The sequence below is a fragment of the Balaenoptera musculus genome, chromosome 11, assembly GCF_009873245.2.
Source record: "Balaenoptera musculus isolate JJ_BM4_2016_0621 chromosome 11, mBalMus1.pri.v3, whole genome shotgun sequence".
Lineage (NCBI taxonomy): Eukaryota > Metazoa > Chordata > Mammalia > Artiodactyla > Balaenopteridae > Balaenoptera > Balaenoptera musculus.
The window spans coordinates 74681030-74699545 of record NC_045795.1 but is presented as its reverse complement, the minus strand read 5'-3'; the positions used below and the strand labels follow the sequence as shown (position 1 = coordinate 74699545).

The following is an 18516-nucleotide window of genomic DNA, read 5'->3' as shown; positions in this document are numbered from 1 at the left end:
TATATATACTACTATGTATAAAATAGATAACTAATGAGAAGCTACTGTATAGCCCAGGGAACTCTACTCGGTGCTCTCTGGTGACCAAAATGGGAAGGAAATCCAAAAAAGGGGGGATATATTTATACATATGGCTGATTCACTTTGCTATACAGCGGAAACTGACACAGCAGTGTAAAGCAACTATACTCCAACAAAAAAAAATAAATTAAAAGCTACTACTGAATTCTGATGTTCAAAAAAAAAAAAAGGACACATTTTGCATTAAATGCTTATTAATTATTTCTATAGTATTTAACAGAGCAGACTTTTGGGAGGTAAGCCTGTCTACTACTTCTGCTTATCTCCCTTGGGATATTAAACTCCAACCATCGAGTGCAGTGTGACATACGAACACCAGGCTGCATGCTTTCTTGTGTCTGCCCTTTCTTTCCTCTGCCTGGGAGCGCCTCTCCAACTCCGTCCCAGCACCCCCAGTCCTCAGGACATTTCTATCTGGACCATACCTCCTGGTCTTTTAGCCTTCTTTTTGAACTTTCTCTCACTCCTGAGGCAAAGACAGGCATTCTGTCTGATTTCTGCCAATATTCTTTGCATCAGTTATCAGCTCTCTCATTTTCCGTTCCATTGGCAGTTGCTCCTTTAGATTGTAGATCACTTCAGAGGAGGCACGTACCTGTCTCCCTTGTTTTCCTAGGATCTGGTGTAAGTCCTCAGTAAGCGTTTGCGTGGAAGAGTGAACTAAGGTGGGACATTGTAAGAATATCCAGTTTAGTTTGTCAGTATGTAGTTAACCACATCCCTGGATAAAGCATCTTACCAGGTGCCCAGGGGTTAAAAGACGAGTAGGGACCTAGGGCTACCATAGCGGAACAGAGTGTGGTCTATGAACTATTAAAAAGTCAGTATGTGATCATTCCTGGAAGGGGGACAGAAGCAAAGTGCAGTGAAAGATCCAATAATGGAGAAATTATACCTAGTTGTGGAAGAGGACAATTTAACAAGCAGTACTCCTGTATTGATTTGAAATCTGAAAATCCTGGTGACAGATATAAAGAGAAGGCCCAGCCTGCCCTCATGGAGAGTATGATTAGGGAAGCCATACAGTTTGCCTTCCAAAAGAGGAAGTTTGCCAGAACATGGGTAAACTGGAACTTCATGGTTACCCTGATTATAATCTAGTAGGAACATAAATACAAGGAGAGACTTCATGAAGGGAACCTTCAGAAGATCCTTGAAAAATCAGTGAAGACACCTACAAGAGCAGATTATAGGTCTTGGAGGAAAAGGAAGCACACTCTTTATTAAAAAACAAATTTTCTTCAATACTTAGGTTAATTAACCTCTGCATTTACAGAAAAATTGGTCTACTCCTTGTTGTTTGTCATAGTTTTGTGTAAGGATCAGCTCAGGACAGTTTTACCTTGACCAGTGTGTATATACTGACAGAACATAGTATATGTAGTGGATCTTCAGAGTAGGAAGCTTGGATTCTCCTTTCAGCTTGATTTTGGGCAAGTTAAACAACCTGTATAGACCTCACTTTTCTATAAGACGGGGATAAAATGAGAAAAAAATAGCTACTTCACATGGATTTTTTTTTTTTTTTGGAGGAATCAATATGTTAAATTCCTTAGCATGGTGCTTAATAGGAGCTCTGTAAAGGTGAGCTGTTATTGTTAATTTTTTATTTTGTAGAGTTAAAACTTTACATAGGACACGAAGACTTACTTCTACAAGTTGATTTAAAAGCTACCAAGCTTAACATGTTGTTTTGACAGCCATGCAAGCATCAGGAAAAGTGACAAAACACAGGTACAGAACTGTGACCTCACTGGACTTTGAGAGTGACGAGACTCAGGGGCAGGCCTGGTCAGCTGGGGGCGCTCTGACTTCCACTGAGGGCTGCTGAGGGAGAGAGAAACCAGAGGTCTCTCCTAGGTAGTGAGATCCAAAGTTTCAGTCATTTCTCAGAGAATTCCCAGTGGTGCTAAGAAAGCAATTTACACCTGTATCTGGGGTGGAGACTTAGCAGGGGGCTTTGGAAGAAGCCCCTGGCAGCCTGTAATTTTGAAAATAGAAGTCTGATAGTATGAAAGACAGTGATTAGATTAGCGACACTTAAAATCATTGAATAGTGAAAAGAGGGCTGAGCTTGTAGACTCTCAACAAGCTTGTTGCTTAGGAGTCGTGAAGGGAAGTCAACTGTGTGTGTGCAGCTTTTATATTAGTAAATAAAAACTCTCCTGTTAGTACCTCAGGAAAGAAGTGTTTTTATTATGAAACAAAGCACAGATTGATTATGCACTGCATAGATGCCATATAATACAGGGTTAAGAGAACAGACTCTGGTGCGTGACACACTTGAATTTGAGCCCTACTTCTGCTGTTTCCTAGCTGTGTGACTGTCTTAGCTTGGGCTGCTATAATAAAATACTATGGACTGGGTGGCTTAAGTGACAGACATTTATTTCTCACAATTCTGGAGGCTGGGCATCCTAAGATCAGGGTACCAGCATGGTCACCTTCTGGTGAGGCCTCTCTTCCTGGTTTGCAGACAGCCACCCTCTTGCTGTGTCCTCACATGGCAGAGAGTGAGCACTCCTGTCTTCTCTTCTTGTGATGAGAACATGAATCCCTTCATGAGGGCACCAGCTCCATGACCTAATCTAACTCTGATTACCTCCTCATGGCCCCACTTCCAAATACCATCAGAATTAAGGCTTCAACATATGGATTTGGGGGGGATGCAGACATTCCATCCATAGCAGTGACCTTGAGCAAACATTTAAGCTCTTCATACCTAGTCCTCTCCTGCAAAACAAATAATATGAGTACCTCCTCAAATCGGGTATTTTAATAAAGAGCTTGCACAGGGCCTGCCATAAAGCTAGTGCTTAGTAAACATCAGCTCTCCCCATGGAACTCTGCTGTGTTATGCCCGCCTGAGGGGAGCTTGAACCCCGGCAAGAGTGTCTCCCTTCATTTGTAATGAACTGTTTCCTCGAGTGTGGGAAGAGATCCTTTTAGATGAAAAAATATATATGAACATGAATGTGTATGTGTTTTAATAGCCAAAGGTTAATTGCAATGTGATTTGGAAATATATATATATATATATATATATATATATATATAGTCCCCAGAAAACCCATTATTTTAGAAATTTTGTTGATTAGTATCGAGGCTTGAGTAAAAAATGTTGTGTGGAAAAAAATTGAGTAAATAATTGGTACACGTGGTACTGAGAAATGGCACAAACTGTACAGGAGGGAAGGTGAATGATTGAAGTTTGGGGAACATGCAAGGGACTGTGGAGGAATAAATTTTCTTCTCTAGGGCTTGTGCTTTGCCCACCCTAGTAAGAGGGACCAGGGCTGTTTTCACAGAAAGAAGATATTGTTTCTCATGTTAGATGAAACTTCAACCAGCTGAGTCACATGTAATCTCAGTTTTCACTCCCTTGATTATCCTGAGTGTAACTGCGAAACTAGCAGGTTCATTTTTTCATGCCAGATTTTGTTTTTTGAGCACTTACTGCCTACTGGATTCTGCTCTGGGTGCCGGGAAGACAGTAATAGGCAAGATAGACAAGGCCTCTGTCCTGATGGAGTGTAAATTTCTATGTGTGTGTGACTGTGTGTGCATGTGTTTGTGTAGAGATAATCAGTAAGAAAACTCATAGAAAAGAAAGTAATTTCACATACCAAGTGCAATGAAAAACCTTAACTAGGGCAATGTGATTGGGAATGGGAAAACGGATGCTCTACTCTAGATAGGAGAATCTTTGAAGAGGTGACTTTGAGTTAATATCTGAAGGAAGAGAAGGGACCACCCATTTAAAAAAAAAAAAAATCTATGGGAAGGGTATTCCAGGCTGAGCGAGCATCAAATATTAAGAGTTTGGAATGACAGGGATTGGCCATGTTTTAGTAATAAGAATGGTACTAAAAGAAGTTGCAGAAGTTAAGTACGTGGCCAGATCACGAAGGAGCCTTGTAGGCAGTGCGCAGAAGTTTGCATTTTATTCTAAGTACGCGTCGAAGCCCGTGGAGAATCTTAAGCTGAGCAGTGATATGATCTTACCTGACACTCTCATAGATGACTGTGGCTGTTGGAAGGAGAGTGGACTGTAGGGGAGCCAGGGGGGGCGTGTATGCCTGTTAGGCGACCCAGGCCGGTGATAACGGGGGGCAGTGTTCTGGTTTTCCTTTTATACTGAACCGCTGTTCTCCTGGTGCACTTGTTTTTCTCCCACCCAGAATCTTGGACTACCTACTCTGAAGAGTTCTCTTTGCCCAAAACAAAACAAAAAAGGTTCAGAAAACAGAACAATCTGTTGATCATAACATGTATTAAGTTAGTGGATGAGAAAGGAAGCTCGATGGAGCGGTTACTCAAAGATACTTTTACAAGATATTTTGTTTTCCATTTAGCATTTGGGACCAGTTGAATTCACAGTTACATGATTCTCAGGAGCTGTGAGGGTACATTAAGTATAATAAGGACATTGGCTAAATTCTTTAGGCATTATGGAGCCATAATATAGCACGTCTTACTGTTAATTCATGTTGCCAGCCCACTCTTTTAATAGCAGCCAGGAGCCATAATGACACATGCTGTGAATATATATTAAAACAGTCCACACAAGTTGCTCTAGTGGTATTGGTTAATTGGATGTTATTTGGGATCCAGAAAGGATGGCATCTACTGTGGTTTTTCTTTTCTCATACTGCTGTGAAGAAAGTGCCAGCTCTAAATGCTTAATCCATGCTTCCTCCGTCTGTGCTCTGGCCTGGAAAATAAATTTTTGGTGCCCCAGTCCCTGGATTTGAGCAGGTACTATTGCCTTGTCCTCCTTTTGGCCAAACCATCAACATAGCATTTGCTACTGAAGTTGTACTTAAATGTGGTGGGAAATGGTTTTTTTATTATTAAAAAAATATCTAATGGATCAAAAAATTGTATTTTTTCTTTTCCCCCTGAAAGTTAAAAAAAAATTGCATACCATAATAAACAATTATGTATTGTTTGCATTTGTCTTAAAATTTATTTTATATGTCATTTTAAATGAAAGTGGAAGTATACTATGACTGCTGTATTGTCAATTTTTTTAATGATATCTCTTGGACATTATTCATATAATTTGAGAGTGGCATATACAAATGCTTACAAGGGGAGAGCCAGGCAGTGTAAATTAGTGAAGAGTAGTGGGTAGGAAACATGTTCAGGCCAAAGCATATTTTTGCCCAGTTTTGTCAGACCTTCTAGTTTTTTGAAAGAAGCTTGACATTTGCATTTTATGTGAAATCCCCCAATTTTTAACTTATGTTTTAAAATTATGCGGGCCCAATTAGGGCCAGAAGCATCCACGTTGTCTCTGATACGATTTACCTTATTTTTAATCTAATCACCTATTGCTAGACATTCAGGTCTAAAATTCATGTTTATACCACCTATCCTGACTTGTAATTCTTTGCCACTTTCTTGTTGAAATAAGCTTTTGTAGCCAAGGAACCTGATGTCCATGAGTCACACCAAAGGATTTTCCCTAGGTGCAGGTACTGGGAAACTAAAGTATGAGTAGATAAATTCAGTAACAGTAAGTTCACTGAAATATTTAGAACTTATATAAGGCAGATTGAGGTTTGGTAGGATCTGGAGATTATGCAATTTTTAGAGCCCTCCTTAGCATAAAGCATACAAAATTAAAACCATACAATTAGATACAGGGTCTTGGAGGGGACCTTAAAGCAAGGGACCCTGAAATCTCTGTTTCATTAGCCTCTGGGTGAGGAAAAGCTCAGCTCAATATTCTGTATTAACCTAAATGGGAAAAGAATTTGAAAAAGAATGGATATTTGTATGGGTATAAATGAATCACATTGCTGTATACCTGTAACTAACACGTCACTGTTAATCAACTATATACTCCAATATAAAATAAAAATGAAAAAAAAAAGAAAAGAAATGGAGTGATTGGGGAAAAAATAACCTCCAAGGAGAAAGCATAGTTTGTTTTTTGGAGATTCACTAAGGGACATGGGGGTATCACTTACACTGACATTTCAACAGAGAAAATGCAAATATTCTGTCACATGATCTGGAAGCCCTCTATCTGGTTATATATTTTAAGAAGTATTTCCCCTAAAATTCTGACCACTTTCAAGGTTCCTTACTCTATACAGAGTTTACTGTTTTAATCACGAAGATGTCAGGAGAAATAACTCAGTTCATTTCAGGACTACAAACTGCCTTCTGTTTAACATAAATACATTAACCTTGGATAGAATTTTCTTTCAATTACTGGGGACTCCATACTCTGGTTATTTACGGTATCTGCTACACAAACTCGTGAAATAGATATTGAATGAAAAATAGGACCATTAAGGAAGAAAAGATTTCAACATATTAGCTTTCTTATAGTCGGAAGACTGAGAAACATTAGTATTTGATGATTGAATGTCTGCCAAAAGGATCATGAATGGGCAGAAACCCATCATTGCCAGAAAAATCTTCAGCAGCCATGAAAACCTAAAAAGAGAAAACCAGATGTAATGGGAAAATTAAATAGTTTGTGCGTGGCCGGGGCGTGGGGGGCACAGATAAGTGGGTAGATAGACCGTAGTAAAGAAACTAAGCTCCAAGTCATTTCATTCAGCGTTGGTTAAAATTATAGTAAAATCAGAGATTGCTAGCTACAGTGGTGCTTCAGGAGAGTCTTTGAAGCAGCTGTTGGAATGAGTATTTGGAGAAAATAAAGCAATAAAGCCTTGATGGTGTTAGCTCTTACCTTTGTTTATAAGCAGGGCAAGAAAGGAGATTAGTTTACTTATACACATTCTCATTAGCATAACGTTAAGATTCAAATCCCAATTCTTGTTCTCACTTAACTGTGGGACCTGGGGCAAGGTCCATGTACTAGGGCTGATAATAATAGTATCTAAGGTTGTAGGGAAGATTTAGTAAGTAAAAATTGTGAAGCTCTTAAAACAGTGCTACATGTGAGAGTGTTGTTTTTGTGGTAATGATTATTGCCATTACTACTGAACACATACTTTGTATTTTGTCATCGAAAAATTGTTTCTTCTGTTAAGAACTTTTCTGTTCTTAAATAGATCAAAATAAATCAAAAGGTTTGTCTTAATTGTGATTTTCAAGCATCTTTGCCTCAAAAGTTTGAGGTTATGTATTTGTTATTAAAGGTTACATTTGTTAAAATGGTTTTAAAGGAGAAAATTGTTCACTTAAAGCTATAAACTCTGCTTGTCATGGTAAATTGAATTTTCTTCTGAACTCTGTTGTAATGAACACATTACTAATGACCCAGCCTAACCAATCCTGTTATAATTTACTTAACAGTATATAAGACTAGAACATTTTTTTCCAAGTTAGCAATATTACATGAAAACATTCTTTCTCACATAAAGTGTGTTTAAGTAAAATTTAAAATAACTTTCTAAAAGATTTAATATTACTTATAATACACTATCTCGTTCTTTCTTAAACCATAAAATAATTTCCTATGTAGTGGTTCTTAAGCATTTTGGTCTCAGGACCCTTTATACTTTTAAAAATTATCAAAGACCCAAGGGAACTTTTGTTTATATGGTTGTATCTGTTGATATTTACTGTAATAGAAATTAAAACCAAGAAATGTTTAAGCTATTAATTCATTTAAAATAACAGTAATAAATCCATTATACATTAATATAACTTTAAAAAACCTCTTTTTGAAAAAAAATATGAGAATGGCATTGTTTTATAGTTTTGCAAATCTCTTTAATGTTTGATTTAATATGTTAATTAACTACAGTTGTAAAATCTGCCACAAAGAAAGATTACATGATCCCATGAGAGGTATAAAAGGATACCTAACATATTTCAATGGACTGAAGAGTAATTTTCTTAGGAAGTGACACATAAATCAAGATCTGAACAGGAGCAGGAGGGAGCCAGGCAAAGAGAACAGAGCATAGGAAGACCTTAAACATGGGAGGATTTTGATGTATTTGGATGATGGAGGACAGGCCACTGTTGGATACGTTGAATGAGAGGACTAGAGGCTCAAGGTGAGGCTGGAGAGAGAAGCTGGGGCCAGGGTCATGCAAGGGTTTTTGGGGTCCGTGTGGACTAGTGTAGGTCTAACCCTACGAGGAAGAGGAGGCATCAATGGGATTTAGGAAGGGAATAGTGAGGATGACATGACCCAATTTGCACTTTTAAAAAATAGCACTGTAGCTGTTTATAGAGAATAGGTTTTAGTGTTGGGAAGAATGGCTATAGGAAAACAGTTACAAAAACTATTGTAGCAGAATATGCAAGAGACGATACATATTTAGGAAGTTGTATAGGGTGGAACTGGTGATTGATTGGATAGGGGCAGTGAACTGAAGGAAGGTGATTTATTTTTCTTCAACTCATCCATTTTCATCTAACACACATGTTTTTGTTCTTAAATCTAGTGGGGGAAGAAAACAAAACAAAACATCAAATTAGACCATGAAGCAGAAATTCTGTGTTTGAGTTAGGAGTTTGGATTTGTTATCACCACCTGGGTAGCAACTTAGGAAGCATGTCATCATTTATCCTCTCAGAATTATGGCATTTTATATTCTGTACCATATTACAGGTGTCACAAAACTGTGGTTTAAAAGAAATTGTTCTAAATTCTATGGCTTCGATACAGCAATTACTTGAACTAGTATTTGTTTAGCAGGTGAGGCTTTTGCACTCCTCCCTCTTTAGGCTGATTTTGTATTCTCAGAGCTGGGTATTTGGATAAAATGGAATCTGTCCATCACAACAGTAGCCATCCTGAGTGTCCAGATGTTGGGGAGCTCCTGCCAGGAAGGGAAGACAGCTGTTTGGAATGGGAAAGGAGTAGAGGATACTGCAGAATATGTCAAGAGTTTTATCAGGGGAGTGAGATGACAGTTGGTAGCAGAAAAGGGTGAGCAGACACTGGAACATGTCTGGAAAAATCAATTTTGCTTTTGGCTTAGGTAATAGCCTAAGACATTCAAAAATGCTTTGTGCTATGGAACCCTGCATGTGTCTGGATTATCTATCCAACCAGCCTTGTTGAAGTACAAGCCGTAGGATTAATAGGTTGCAAACGTGCTCTGATCAGTGTATTTCAGCCTAGTTCTAGATAGACAGGCAGTACATTGAGTAGTTTTATAAATGGTTTGTGAAAGTTTTTGCTTATGACTGTACTACATTTGGGACATTGCAATGCTGTATCTTACACCCAGTGAGAAAATAGAACCTGACCTAACACTATTTAAAAGAACTTTAGACATGTGGAAAATGCAATAGGTCTTCAGGGTTTTAGCTTTTCATTGAACTGGCATTTTAGTTTTAACTGTTAGGTGTATTAGTATTTGATATTAATCTCTGAATAATAGGATTAACGAACAAACAGATTTGACTCTTACAAAGAATTGCATGTAGCTGTCCTGGAGAGGTTCTTTAGGACTATCTGCTCAGGTTACGCCCAAACCTTCTTAAAGTTGTCCACAGTTTATGTACAAATTCTCTTGTTTTTTAAATGAATTAAAAGCCAATATAGCAGGTGATTTCTTGGGCAATGGGCCAATATTTCTTCCCTTCCTGGTCAAAGCTTTCAGCTGGCATTCTGAAATATAGTCTTGGCTCTGACGTCTCTTCAATTACTGTGGACCACACATGTGTTCATTTTATTATGATTCATGTACCAATGTATGTATTTATTTACCATGGTAATTAAGCCTTTAAAAAGTCATTTAGTTTTAGAAAATAGATTCAAAATTACTCCAAAAATTTTTCTTTTCAATTGTAAAGTCTTTAAATGTTCTCTTAAAGATTATTGGAATTTTGCATTACCGAGTCCAAGCATTGTGCATATGATGTGTATGCAGATGGAAGAGAAGTATGGTGGAATGATCTTTAAATATTATTTACTCCTGATTCTAAATGTTGTAAACCAAGGTGATTGCTAGAACTATTCACTTTAATTAAATGGCCTTTTGTAAGCATTTAATAGGTAGATTCATCAATACTTCATTAGATGGGTAGGTAGATACTTCTTGCTTCTTATGTCCATATTTGACACTGATGTTGTCTTTAGGAGCTTTGAGGGTTCAAGCAGAATTCTAAAATTCTGATAAGAATTTTATATAATTCACATATTTATATGTAGTTTAAGGACTCAAGAATAGAATACTATGCTTTAAAGAAAAAAAAATCTTTGCAAAATCAAGTTAGGAAAGGCAGCCTGGTGAAATAAACAGTGCTGGAGTGAGATTTGAATGTTCCCAAATTGAATCCAGGTCTATAATTTAGGAGCTGTTTCCTTTTTGGTAAAATGAAGTGATTAGACTAAAACTGCAGTTTTTTGGTTGGTTGTATAGTTTCTCTCTCTCTCTCTCTCTCTTTTTTGTGATTTGGCAGTAAAATCCTTTTTCAAACAAAAGTTAATGTGAACCTGTCAAATAAGACAGAGATAGAGATATAATCTTTGACCTTCTGTCTGTAGTGAGGATAGGGCCTGGAAGCTTCTCTGCTTAGTCTCGTCCTCGTTTCCCTACCCATGAGCACCCTCAGAACTTCTCACTCCAGGAAATGATGCTGCACGACCCCCATGTTCCACACACCACAGTGACAAGATCCCTGGATTATGTGAACAATCCAATTTTTCATCTCTAAAAATCTTTGATTGTATTTTAAGTGCTTTCAATCCATAACTTAACGATAGGGAATGTGGATAGACCTGCTTTCTAGTGATGGTGTTTTCAAATTGATGTCCTTGTCTCCCTGGTGCTCCTGGTACTCTGAGCCGTTTTCATCTGCTGGTTAGGTGATTGCAGTCAATTAACGGAATCTTGAAGGGATAGGTTTGCAGTCAGTAGGAATTATTCCTTGAGGATGCCTACAGTGAAAATTCTGGGATATGTATGCTTCCTCACAAGGCATGTATTAGAGAAGTGTTGTAGGAAAATGTAGAAAAGGCCAAAAACGTTTGAGATAACCCTGTCCCCAGAGGGCTAATAATCTTACTGAAAGGATAGTGAGAGACATCTTTTGTTGGGATCTATTGGAAAACTGCGCCTTCCCCATCCTATGGGCTTCCGATGGAATTGGCAAGCACAGTGTCCTGTTTGCATGGGGTGGGCACTTGACTTGGGCCTGGACAATTTTGCTATCACAGGCATATACCCTTAATGATTGATGTGGGGAGCTGTTGCATTTTCTAAGCAGGGCCAATCAGAACCTTCCATGAGATTTGATAAATGAAGAAAGAAGTCTTGTAGAAATCTGTGGATTTGGGGTTTCAGAGCCCACTTGCAGAACAGGAATATGAGGTCAAAAACCCAAGATAATCAGAGACAAACAGAATTTGGAGATAGAAAGGAGAGATGGGGGAGAGCGAATAAGGAAGGGTATTTCCCTTGATCCAGATTTGCCTGACGTTCTGTTTATCTTTAGAATGCCTAGTTATATAAGCCAATGAAGTCTCTTTCTAGCTGAAGAGAGTTTGATTCGCATTCTTGCCATCTGCAACTAAGGAGTCTTGAATAATAAACACAAGAAACCTCTGAAGAACATTAAGCTGGTACATCATAAAGTGCTACGTACTTACAGAGAGAGGAAGATTCTTCTCTTTTGTTTTGCTTCCAGGTTGGCGGAAGCGTTGCCCGACAGCCACTATTTCCTTGTCTCTTGGAAAACCATTAGTGCTCAGGATTGCTCCACCACTTTCTTTTTCCTTAAGTCTATTCTAACTTTGCACATCTTCCATTTCAGTCTGGCTTTTCTCGTATGATCCTTTTTAGCTCCCTGCCCAGTATTATTTCCTTTCATATATGTTGCAGACCATGTTTATTTTTCCAAACTAAATAATTACAATTACTTTGCACATAGTTTTTTTTTTCTTCTCTTCTTACTAGTTCTTTAGATTTTTCTTTTACTTTTTAAAAGATTTTCTCCTTACTAGTTCTTTAGATTTTTTTTTACTTTTTAAAGGACACTTTGGCTTCAGAAATATTTCTGCTTATACATCTATTATGGTAAAGAGAGAGGTTTTTTGGAGAAAATGTCCTAAACTGTCCTAGAAATAGATATCAGTCTTGTCTCAAGAGGTGTCTTCTATCTGAATCTCTATTATCCTTGGGGTCTTGAGAGTCTGTCTTCTAATAATTAGAGGTCTGCTATAATATACATAGGCTAAACCTTTTAAATCTAAAACAAGGTCCAAACATTGTTTTCACGTTAGTTTCCCATTGGCCCATCCTACCAATGGCTATTACATGGCTTCTGGGCTGTGTGTCCTGATGTTGGGAGTGCTTCATGTTCCCCTTTTTTGAAGATAAGAGTGTGGCTGGAGACAGGGCTTGTTTCAAATTCAACTCATACCTTAAATTGGTTTCCACTAGTAGCTCTGAAATCCACATTGATGAATTCAAGCTAGAAAGACAGCATACATTTGAGGAGAAGAGTTTTCTGCCTGTTGACCGAAAGGAGCCAGCAGCTTAGGACAAATTGGTGGGAAGAAGGTGAGGTCTGATGCTGGGCAAGGGCAGACTCTGACCCTCAACCTGGGAGAATTGAGCCAGAGACCTATTTCCTCAAGTCAAAAATGTAATGAATGCATGAGAGTGTGTGATCTAAATAAGTGTATGCCTGTGTCTATATACATAAAAAATATACTTTTATGTTTGTGCACACATGTTGGCCTTATCGCGTGAAAAATAAACAATAGCTCAAGGATGGATGTCATGACAATTACGTGAGAGACAAAAGTCTGTGGAGGAAGCTAAGACAACTTGTAGAATAGTCTTTAGGAACGTGGGTTTCTCTAATCAGAACGCCTTTTCAACTACACCAAAAACAAACAAACAAACAGAACAAAACAAAAACCCCTCAGTTCTTAATGATAATGTTATAATTGCTTTGACTTATCCACAGTACATGCACAAGTCTCAGAATAACAATGCCGGTTTTACCATGAATAATGTAATTACTATGAACAGTTTAAGACATTTTCTCCAAATTACCTTGTTACTAAATAGTCACTTGGAATAGCCCCTCTGTGAATGCTTACGACACCAACTAGATAAGAAATCAGGTTTATTTGTCTTATTTCACTTCTGATTTATAGAGATTGCCTTTTTATATTTAGTTTTATTTTGTAATTATGTAGAAAATTTACTACATGATTCCAAAAATTGAATCTCTAAAACAAAGTATAGTCAAAGAAGTCTAATTTCTTTCTCTTCCCTATATCCTATCTCTTCCTCCCACAGATTTTTATTAGTTTCTTCTTCTACTTTTAAGACATAAGCAAATACATAGATATAGATAGGGTTGTACATATGTGTGTGTATGTGTACATATACACATATGTATGTACACACATACATACATACACGCACATTTGGGCCACATTGTTTCTTTGGTAAGTTTAGGATACACTGTATGATTTTCTCTGACGTTTTTTCCTTAGCAAAATACCCTGGAGAGCCCTCCATTGCACTTTCTAGAGATATTTCTTTTTTACAATTTCATAGTACTCCATTGTGTGGTTTTATCACACTTTATTCAACCCATCCCCTATTTATAGAAATTTTGATTGTTTCCTGTCTTTTTTATTATAAATAATACTGCAGTGAATAGCTTTGTGCATATGTCTTTTGTTTTTCTTTGCCAGTATGTCTTTTGGATAGATTCCCAGAAGTGGAATTTCTGTCAGAGGATAAATGCCTATGGAATTTTGCTCAGTATTGACAAATTTCCTTCCATAGGGTTTGTAAGTGCCACATGGCATTCACACCAGAACTATATGAGAGTTTCTATTTCCACAAGTTGGGCCAACATACTATATTGTCAAACTGAAAGATTTGCATATCTGATAGGTAAGAAGTGTCATCTCAGTATACTTTTAATTTGCATTTCTCTTCTTAAAAGCAAAGTAGAATTTCTTTTCATATGGTTAAGTTACATTTGCATATATTTACCTGTGACTGATCATTGCATATTTCTAACTCATTTTTCACTCTGATTGTTGACCTCTTTTTCTAATTTTTGAAGCCTTGTATATATTGGGAACTTTTGTCTCTGGTGTAAGTTACAAATATCTTTTTCCAGTCTTCTTTTGAACCTTTTCCATACAGTGTTTAATATAATCACAAGTTTCTCTCTTTTCCCTCATTGCCTCTGCATTTTAAATCATAGTTAGGATTCCTATAGTTTAACTAATTCATGGTTAGGAATCCTAGGATTCTTCATTCGTAGGTTATTGAGAAATTTATCAATGTTTTATTCTAGTGCTTAGTTTCACCTTTAATAGTTAAATATTTAATCCAGTTGGAATCTATCCTGGTTTATAGTCTAACGAATGGATCTGGTCTTATCTTTGTTCACGTGACTATGTAATTATCCCAACAGTGCCATTACAAACTCCATCTTCCCTTCAATAATTTGAGAATGCAGTATTTATTATATACTAAATATTCAGTTGGATTTATCATCAGTAGTAGGAAACATATCCTACTACTGGCTTAGTGGAAGCCTTAGGCTCTGTCGGGGGGTGGTGGTGAGGTAGTGGATTACCTGGACTAAATCTGAGGTAGTTATGTAAGAGAGACGGAGTGAGGGAAAGATGGGGATGGATGTCGAGTAACCAGCAATGCATTAGTTTTCCTTTCTGGACCATAAGCTTCTCAAGGTCACAGGGTTGTAATGTGTCCTTATGTCCCTTGCCATTAGTACAGTGCCTAGACACATTACAGGTGTGTAAATGCTTACAAAAGAGTACTCAGCTGGCATAGTACTACTTACTGTGGTTTTATAATAAATCAATTTTTTTTTTTTTTTACAAACTAACTATAGTGTGGCTAAAATAAGATATTTTAAATTATATTAGTCACTAGGTTCATAAGGCCTGAATAAGTTGGATAAATGTTTTAGCATTTGTTTTTGAGTCCTCTTTTGAATTTTGAATGTTCTCTATAGAGTACTTTTATTCTGAGAATTCAATAAATTTTATAAACATTCTTTGTCTCTGAGTTGAAGTAGATGAAAAGCAGTAGGTTGCAAATTTTCTTAAAGGCAGAATCAGTGTGTTTTTGGTCACCCTGCTCTGTACCTGAAATAATGCAGATGTTCTCTTAATACTTATCAAACGAATGAATGAATGCTATCTCCATTTTACAGCCAGTCATGGAAACTTAGAGCTCAGTGGCTCTCTCATATCATTCAGCTAAAAGAAAGGTCTAAAACTTTTGCCCACACAGAAATCCATTGCCTTCCTTAGCGATTATATTTTTTTATGTTCTCAGAACCATACTTTCATAGTCCACAAACATGAAATCATACTGTTGAAAAACCAAGCTTTTGTGGAAAATAATAACCAATGCTTTGAAAAGATAGATGACTATTTCTTAACAGAGATTGAAAATACATACATTGTATGCCAAAGAATGAGTATATTCTTGGCCTATGATAACCCAGAAAACTAGATAAACTTAATTTTAAATATACTCACCAATATTGGTCTTAATGTCCCTTCCCATAATGTAGGCATTTAGGATTTTTAGCTTCTCAACCGTCCTAGTAAGCTTTGACTTTTATAAGATGCTTAAATGTCAACATCTAATTTCCGAAGATGAGTTTACAGTTTGGAGTAGGTGAATTTAGAGTACACTTTGCTCACCTCAGACCTGGCACAGGATAAAGAAAATTTGTCAAGTTCTGAAAACCTGTATCTCTTAATAAGCTTCTCCAGGAAAAATGTGATTAAAATGTTTCTAAGGTTAAGGTTTCGCCTGTGGCACTTTGAATTTCCTCGGCTTAACACATCATCAGTATGACATGTCACGCTTGGCTTGGTCAGCAATTCGTGTACACAGATTAAGCGTAAATGCATTTAAAATGACAGATTTAAATGTATCCCAGTACTAGAGGAACTGCTGGTAAAATGGCACAGGCCAAGAACTTCTAGTAAAAACATTATTGTCAAGTACTTACCGGATCTGGTTGGTTACCTCATTTGGACATCTACGCTCTTGCATCACCCAGTTTGCTAGGTCCTAGGCTTCCCTAGGTGTGAATTTACTCCGGTAAGATATCACGTTCCAAATTGTGCATAGTAAATTTGAAATTTATCTGCAAAGGGAGTGCAGCCTTTATTCTAGGAAAACATTACCCATTCCATAGCCTTGCCAACCAATATCTTGAGTTTTCATGTTTTGTGTGCCTAACGTTTTCCAGAAAAAAAGACTTTTTTAAGGGGCAGTGAGTGGAACTTACATACAGATATATTCCATAGCTTTTTGGCATTTTCTAAAGTGTTGTATTGATTTTTCCCCTTTTCTTCTGTTTGTTTGTTTTTTTTACCCCTAGGTACTTATTGGTATACACACACACTCACACTCCCTACTTACTTAACATATTTGAGATAGCACTTTGCTGGTTAAGGAAGTAAATTTGGCTTTCCTAGGTGTGTTTTGAGATTTTTTTTTTTTTAAATGCTTTTGCCAGATCCCTAAAGATCACTTTCATCCCACTTCTGATGTGGCTCTGTGTGTGTGTGTGTCTGTGTGTCTGTGTGTTGGCTCACAAAGATATTCTTTTGAGGTGGGTCTAATGGGAATCTTTTCTTTTTATTGAGGTAAGAGTTTCAATGAAACTATGACAATATATGTGAAACTAAACTGGAACAGTGATTGCAGCAGAAGTGAACTGTTAAAGGTACAGTTGACTCCAAATTAAATTAACAAAAGTATATGGTGTGGGGATTTTTAAAGGGCACCTTCTTTTTATCATCTTTCTCTCCCTCTCTCTCTCTCTCTCTCTCTCTCTCTCTCTCTCTCACACACACACACACACACACACACACACACATTTAATGAAGCACCCTATTGAAACTTAGACTGTCCCACTTAGAAATGCCTACCAAGTCTGCATTTTCCTTAAACAGGATAATTTAATGGCAGAACTGCCTACCTGTCTTCATTCTTTTAAAGAATTATGCTAATCATACAAGTGGCCCTGCACTGCATGATTGATAAGTTTGTTTTGGTTCAGCCCTTGCCTCCTTTATGCCTTAGAGAACATAGCTATAATGGATTAGGTTTAATTCCTACAGTTTTGTGCTGTTTTGCTGGCATGTTAAGTTAAAACAAAAGGGAAAAAGATTGTGCTTTTGGCAATAAGTCTTGGCTTGCTGAGAAAGTCAACCCCTACCCAGATATGCCAGGTGGCCATGTACAAACTCTAGTACCTCTGGAGTCTGAAGAGCCACTTTTCCTCTGAAACTTATACACACAGGACAACTTACCTAAGGCATCTTAGAGCATGGTTTTTATATCACAGGCACTGGGTCTTGGAAGCAAGAAAGGAGAAATACTGTGCCCTTTTGATTTTAACAACAACAAGAAAAAAAAATCCAAGGGAGAAATTCTTAGTGGATCATCTAGTTGAACTCATTTTCTGTGTTATTTTTAAGATGTAAGACAAGTTTTTAAAACATAGTTTCACCAAAAACACATAAATATGATCATGCAATTTTTAAATTTTATTTTTATTTTATTTTTTAAATTTATTTTTGGCTACTTTGGGTCTTTGTCGCTACATGCGGACTTTCTCTGGTTGTGGCGAGCGGGGGCTTCTCTTGTTGCGAAGCACGGGCTCTAGGCGTGGGGCTTCAGTAGTTGCAGCACTCAGGCTCAGGAGTTGTGGCTCGTGGGCTCTAGGGCATGGGCTTTAGGGCACGAGGGCTTCAGTAGTTGTGGCTCACAGGCCCTAGAGCACAGGCTTAGTTGCGGCACACGGGCTTAGTTGCTCCACGGCATGTGGGATCTTCCCGGACCAGGGATCGAACCCATGCCCCCTGAATTGGCAGGCGGATTCTTAACCACTGTGCCACCAGGGAAGTCCACGGTCATGCAATTTTGTATACACATGCATACATGTAAGTATATGTACACATATGTATAAATGTGTGTATGTGTATTTTTGTACCTTCAGTCCCTTCCCGCCCCGTTTTTACTCAGCACTGTGCCCTCACCATTCTCAAAACCCTCACCATCCACACCACCATCCATCCTACTTCTTCCCTGTGCAGATCTCCCTTAGTGAACAAGCTCCTTTAGGACTTTCCATCTACTGCGCTCAAATGTTAATTCATTGGTGGCTGAATCCTTGGGCTGGTCACTTCTGGCCATGCACAGTCTCAGTTCTTTTACCCCAGTGTGTCTTATAAAAGTTGTTCTTGTATATCTGTGCTGAGATATGAAAAAAGTTGTGAAGTCCTGACCTATGATGATGCTTCCATATTTTTCAGCATGCTAATGTATCAATATAATAACACATATGTGTCTGTATGTGTATTTACACATTCATATCTGGAAAGATTTTTTTGTTACTGTTTTACAACACTGGAATTTTATTGACTCTTTTCTCTTTCAATAATTATTTGTGAAAATCCCTTCAAGGCCACTGAATAGCTCTAATTCATTATTTTGCACAACTGTA

The 18516-nt window shown here is 37.6% G+C and overlaps 1 protein-coding gene across 12 annotated transcripts in view; it reads left to right on the top strand.

Annotated features, from left to right (window-relative positions):
- Positions 1-18516, top strand: part of FHIT (fragile histidine triad diadenosine triphosphatase) — a 1509753-nt gene that overhangs the window by 991292 nt on the left and 499945 nt on the right. The window lies entirely within an intron of this gene.